Genomic DNA, 6,349 nt, shown 5'->3' with positions numbered 1-6,349 from the left:
GCGGGGCCTGGGTGTGTCGGTGGACCTTGGCCCGTTGGCAGGCTGTGCAGGTGCTGGTCCAATCGCGGACGTCCCGACGAAGGCCGTGCCAGACGAATCGCGCCGACACCAGCTTCTGGGAAGCTTTCCGGCCCGGGTGGGAAAGGCCGTGGAGGGAGGCGAAGATGCGGCGTTGCCAGGTGACGGGCACGATGGGGCGAGGCTGGCCTTGGCAGATGTCGCAGAGCAGGACAGTGTCCGCGAAGGGGATGTCGGCCAGGCGGAGGCCCGTGTCCGCCGCCCGGAGGGCTTGCACCGTGGTGTCGGTGGTTTGGTCCGCCGCCATAAGCGCGAAGTCCACGCCCAGGTGGACCGCGTTTGCGCTGGCCCGGGAAAGACAGTCGGCCACGGCGTTGTTTTTGCCGGCGACGTGCCGGATGTCCGTGGTAAACTCCGACACGGCGGAGAGGTGGCGCTGTTGGCGGGCCGACCATGGCTCCGTGACCTTGGCCATTGCGTAAACCAACGGCTTGTGGTCGACGAACGCCATGAAAGGTTGGCCCTCCAGGAGGTGGCGGAAATGGCGGACGGCCAGGTGTAGACCGAGGAGCTCACGGTCAAACGTGCTGTATTTGAGCTCGTTCGGCCGGAGCTGCCGGCTGAAAAAAGCGAGTGGCTGCCAAACCCCGTTCACCCATTGCTCATGTACGGCGCCCACCGCGTAGTCGGAGGCATCCGTGGTGAGGGCGATGGGAGCGTTGAGCACCGGGTGAGCGAGCAGTGTTGCGTCGGCGAGGGCCCGCTTTGAGCTTTGGAAGGCCGCGTCCATTGCTGCGGACCAGGCGATGTCGTGCTTGGCCGGCTTGCCCCGGAGGGCTTCGTAGAGGGGCCGCATGAGTTGAGCAGCGCGGGGCACGAAGCGGTGATAAAAATTCACCATTCCCAGGAATTCCTGCAGGGCCTTTATGGTGCGGGGACGCGGGAACGTGGTGATGGCCTCGACCTTGGTTGGCAGCGGCACGGCCCCGTTCTTGGTGATGTGGTGGCCCAAAACATCAACGGCCGTCGTGCCGAAGTGGCATTTGGCCGGGTTGATGATGAGGCCGTGCTCGCTGAGGCGCCCGAACAGTGTTCGGAGGTGGAGGAGGTGCTCGGCCCGGGACGTGCTGGCGACGAGGATGTCGTCCAGGTAAACGAAAAGGAACGGCAGGTCACGCAGCACGCCGTCCATCAAGCGCTGGAACGCCTGAGCCGCGTTCTTCAGACCAAACGGCATCCGTAAGAATTTGAATAAGCCGAACGGCGTGATGACTGCCGTTTTAGGGACGTCGGCCGTCCTGACAGGTACCTGGTGATATCCCCGTATGAGATCAATTTTCGAAAAAATGACCTGTCCCACCAGACGGGCGGAGAAGTCTTGGATGTGCGGGATCGGATACCTGTCAGGGGTGGTAGTGTCGTTAAGGCGGCGGTAGTCGCCACATGGGCGCCAGCCGCCCCCTGGCTTTGGGACGATGTGTATTGGCGAAGCCCACGCGCTATCGGAGCGCCGCACGATGCCGAGGTGTTCTAAAGCGTCAAGCTCGGCTTTGGCCACGGCGAGCTTGGCTGGGTCGAGGCGGCGGGCTCTGGCGTAGACCGGCGGGCCCGTGGTTGGTATGTGGTGCTCGATCCCATGCCGTACTGCAACGGCCGAAAACGTCGGCCGCGTGAGGGCCGGGAACTCCGTGAGCAGGCGAGCAAACTCGTTCGCCGCCGGGAGGGCGCATGCCAGCTCGGTCGGCGCGGAGCTGCTGAATGTGCATACCAGGGAGCTGAAGGTTTCGGCGTTGATTAAACGACGCCGTTGGACGTCCTCCAGCAGTCCGTGTGCGCAGAGGAAGTCGGCGCCTAGCAGAGCCATGGGCACGTTTGCGGTTACAAACGTCCAAGCAAAGCGTTGGCCGCCAAAGCAGAGGGTGACGTTGCGTGGGCCGAAGGTGCGGATGGCCGATCCGTTGGCCGCAACCAAGGAGGGGCCGCAAACCGCGGACTGCCTGTCCTGGTCAGAGGCGGGTATGACGCTCAGTTGGGCGCCGGTGTCGCACAGGAAGCGCCGTCCGGACGCTTTATTCGTGATGAACAGTAAGTTGCCCGTGTGGCCGGTGCTCATGGCTGGTAATGAACGCCGGCCCGGCCGTTTCCCGGCCTGGCCTGCCGAAGGCGCACGGGGGTCGGCATGTCCGGGCCTTCTGTCCGAACCTGGCATGATAGTAACACCACGCTTGGTCAGGTGGAGGCCCCGGTCGTCGTGCTGGAGGTGGTCGGCTCGGTGTAGCGGCCGCCAATTGCGTCGGCAGTTCGGTCGTCGACTGTGCCGGGTGCTCGGGCGCCATGGGTGTTGCGTCGGACGGCGGTGGGCCCCAGGTCGCTGCTGCGATGCGCTGGCCTGCGGCGGAGATCTTGTCGGCTTCCCTGGCAAGGGCACGGGGATCCGTGATCGTCGTGCTTGCCAGGGCGAGGCGTACCGGGCTAGGCAGCTGACGGAGGAACAGCTCCCGGAACAGGAATGCCGGAGAGTGCTCGCCGAGCAGCGAAAGCATGTAGTCCATTCGCTCGGAAGGGCGCGTGTCGCCGAGCTCGGGCAGGTCGAGCAGGCGCCGTGCGCGTTCCGCCGATGGGAGGGCGAAAGCGTCGAGGAGAAGCTTTTTAATCGCGCCGTATTTGTCAGCGGCTGGCGGGCTCTCGAGGAGGCTCAGGGCGCGGGCCGCGGTGGCTGAACCGAGCGCTGCTACCACATGGTGGAAGCGGGTGTCATCGGCCGTGATGCCTCGCAGGGCGAACAGGGAGTCCGCCTGTGTGAACCAAACCGCCGCGTGAGCCTCCCAGAAGGTAGGCAGTTTAAGGGCCACTGCCGTGTCCATGTCGGTAGGTCACCAATGAAGGAGCTCGGCCTCCCATGTCGATCGGAAGAATGGACGCGACAAAAAGCTGGAATTCGTCCGAGTTGCTTTATTCAAACAAAACACTCAGGTACTCTCAAAAGCCCGTTTATCGGGCAGCAATATATATACACACATTATCCCGGAGCGTTTGCCCAGGAAAGGCGAGAGGGGGCGTGGCCGAGCGTCCTGGCTGCGGCCTGGCAAGTTGAGGGCGAGCCTGCCCGGGCGTCCTGGACGAGCCCGGCATGGTGATCGCTCCGCGTCCTTGATAGGTGCAAGGCGATTGTGAAAACCCAGCGGTAGCCGCTACAGTATGTACATATATATATACTGTATACTGTATGTACATAAATACTGTATACTGTATGTATATATGTATGTACATATATATACTGTATACGCCATACGGGATGTATATATATATATATATATATATATATATATATATATATATATATATATAGATATATATATATATATAATATATATATATATATATATATATATATATATATATGTAGCGACCCATGGGTCCCCCAAGCAAGACCGGCATCAGAATCTCCTTGCTCCAGCCGGTGACGTCACCGGCGGGGATCCACGGCACCAGAGTGGCTGGTCACGTGACCGCCAAAGCGTGCCGTGCGTGCATAATGAGCTACACCTGTGGATCACGTGACCACCGAAGCACGCCTCGCTTGAGAAGCGTGGCTTTCGGTTTCGGTTTCGGTTTTTGGTTTTGCTATATAAGGCAGCCCGATAAATGGGCTTTTTAGTGTTCCCGAGTTGGTTTTACGAATAAACATCTTCTCGGACGAGTTTGTGCCTTGCCATCCTTTTATCCGTATTCTGCTGGAGTCCGGACTCCTTCACTGGTGACCCTGAATTTGCAACACGGCAATGGACACCGCAGTGTCCCTCAAGCTGCCCACCTTCTGGGAAGCACATGCCGCGGGGCACGAAGCGGTCCTTGTACGCCGCCCTCCGAGGCCAGCCGGCGAAGCACGACGTCGTCTGGTCCACGGACATGGACGCGGCTTTTGCCGGCGCGAAACGGGCCCTCGCCTACGCCACGCTGCTGGCCCACCCGGTACCCCATGCCCCCATCGCCCTCACCACGGACGCCTCCGACTACGCCGTGGGCGCGGTCCATGAGCAATGGGTGAACGGGGCCTGGCAGCCGCTCGCGTTCTTCAGCCGGCAACTCCTGCCCAACGAGCTGAAGTACAGCACGTTCGACCGCGAGCTCCTCGGGCTGTACCTGGCCGTCCGCCATTTTCGCCACCTCCTGGAGGGCCGCCCATTCACGGCTTTTGTCGACCACAAGCCATTGATTTTCGCAATGGCCAAGGTCACGGAGCCGTGGTCGGCCCGCCAGCAGCGCCACCTCTCCGCCGTGTCGGAATACACCACGGACATCCGGCACGTTGCAGGGAAAGACAACACCGTGGCCGACTGCCTTTCTCGGGCCGGCGCCAACGCCGTCCACCTCGGCGTGGATTTCGCCCTGATGGCGACAGACCAGACCACCGACGGCACGGTGCAGGCGCTCAGGGTGGCAGACACGGGCCTCCGCTTGGCTGACGTCCCCTTCGCGGGCACGGTCCTGCTTTGCGACGTCTCCCAGGGCCGACCGCGCCCCGTCGTGCCGGTCTCCTGGCGGCGCCGCATTTTCACTTCCCTCCACGACCTCTCGCACCCAGGCCGGAAGGCGTCCCAGAAGCTGGTGTCGGCACGCTTCGTCTGGCACGGGTTGCGACGAGACGTCCGCGACTGGGCCAACGCCTGCACAGCCTGCCAGCGGGCCAAGGTCCACCGTCACACCCTGGCTCCGTTGGCTCCTTTCACCGTGCCCGAGCGGCGTTTCGACCATGTCCACGTGGACCTGGTGGGTCCCCTGCCCCCATCGCGGGGGTTCATCCACCTGCTCACCATGGTGGACAGGACCACCAGGTGGCCGGAGGCCGTGCCCCTCACCTCCACCACCACCGCCGACGTGGCGCAGGCGTTCATCGCCACCTGGGTCGCGCGCTTCAGCGCAACGGCGGACATCTCGTCCGACCACGGCCCACAGTTCACATCCGAACTTTGGGGCGCGGTCGCCCGCTCGTTGGGAGTCACTCTGCACCACACCACGGCCTACCACCCCCAAGCCAACGGGTTGTGCGAGTGGTTTCACCGCTCCATGAAGGCCGCACTCATGGCCGGCCTCCTGGACGACGGGTGGGCCGACCGGCTCCCGTGGGTCCTTTTGGGCCTCCGCACGGCCCCCAAGGAGGACCTCCAGGCGTCCACCGCCGAGCTGGTGTACGGCCAGACTCTCCGCGTCCCGGGCGAGTTCGTGCCCGACGCCACCAGCCCCTGGTCCGCAGCGCGCCAGCGCACGGACTTCCAGGAGGCCGCCCAACATTTCGCCCCGGTGCCAACGTCCCGCCACGGCGACCCCCACTCCTACGTCCCCCCAGCACTACGCACGGCGGAGTACGTCTTTGTGCGCCACGACGCGTACCGGGGGCCGCTCCGGCCACCTTACGACGGACCCTTCCGGGTCCTACGCCGGGACAACAAGTCCTTCATCGTCAGCATCGGCGGCCGGGCGGACCGGATCTCGCTGGACCGCCTCAAACCGGCCCACATGGACGTCGGCCAGCCGCCACGGCTGGCTCTGCCACCGCGGCGCGGCCGCCCCCCATCCGACCATCCACCACCACACCGGACCCCCCCCCTCCGCGACCGGCCAGGGGTCGTTTCAGTCGGGTCATCCGGACCCCCCTCAGGTTGACCTCCCTGGACCAAGTCCATTCTGGGGGGGCTTGTGTAGCGACCCATGGGTCCCCCAAGCAAGACCGGCATCAGAATCTCCTTGCTCCAGCCGGTGACGTCACCGGCGGGGATCCACGGTGCCAGAGTGGCTGGTCCCGTGACCGCCAAAGCATGCCGCGCCTGCGGGTATAATGAGCTACACCTGTGGATCACGTGACCACCGAAGCACGCCTCGCTTGAGAGGCGTGGCTTTCGGTTTCGGTTTCGGTTTTGCTTTATAAGGCAGCCCGATAAACGGGCTTTTTAGTGTTCCCGAGTTGGTTTTACGAATAAACATCTTCTCGGACGAGTTTGTGCCTTGCCATCCTTTTATCCGTATTCTGCTGGAGTCCGGACTCCTTCATATATATATGTATATATAAATATATATTGTTGTGGATATGAGAATGTTTTTTTATTTTATTGTTGTGGTAAAATGTTGTTGTAAAAGGTTGTTGTAAAATATCACCCCTCCTCCCTCCGTTTGTGGTTGTATAAAGGTCAAAGGGCGTTCCCGTAGTTAGTCCATAAAACATACATGCAGGACACGATATATCTTTTTTTGACAGTTATATCCTTATTATGTGTATTAGTGTAAGGCTGTGTCTTCCATTAATTGAAATACTCCATTGCACCAGTGAAAGAGA

Source organism: Myxine glutinosa, chromosome 3, assembly GCF_964187855.1.
Source record: "Myxine glutinosa chromosome 3, kmMyxGlut1.1, whole genome shotgun sequence".
Classification (NCBI taxonomy): domain Eukaryota; kingdom Metazoa; phylum Chordata; class Myxini; order Myxiniformes; family Myxinidae; genus Myxine; species Myxine glutinosa.
The sequence above is the reverse complement of the archived record's forward strand: the minus strand, read 5'-3'. Positions refer to the sequence as shown.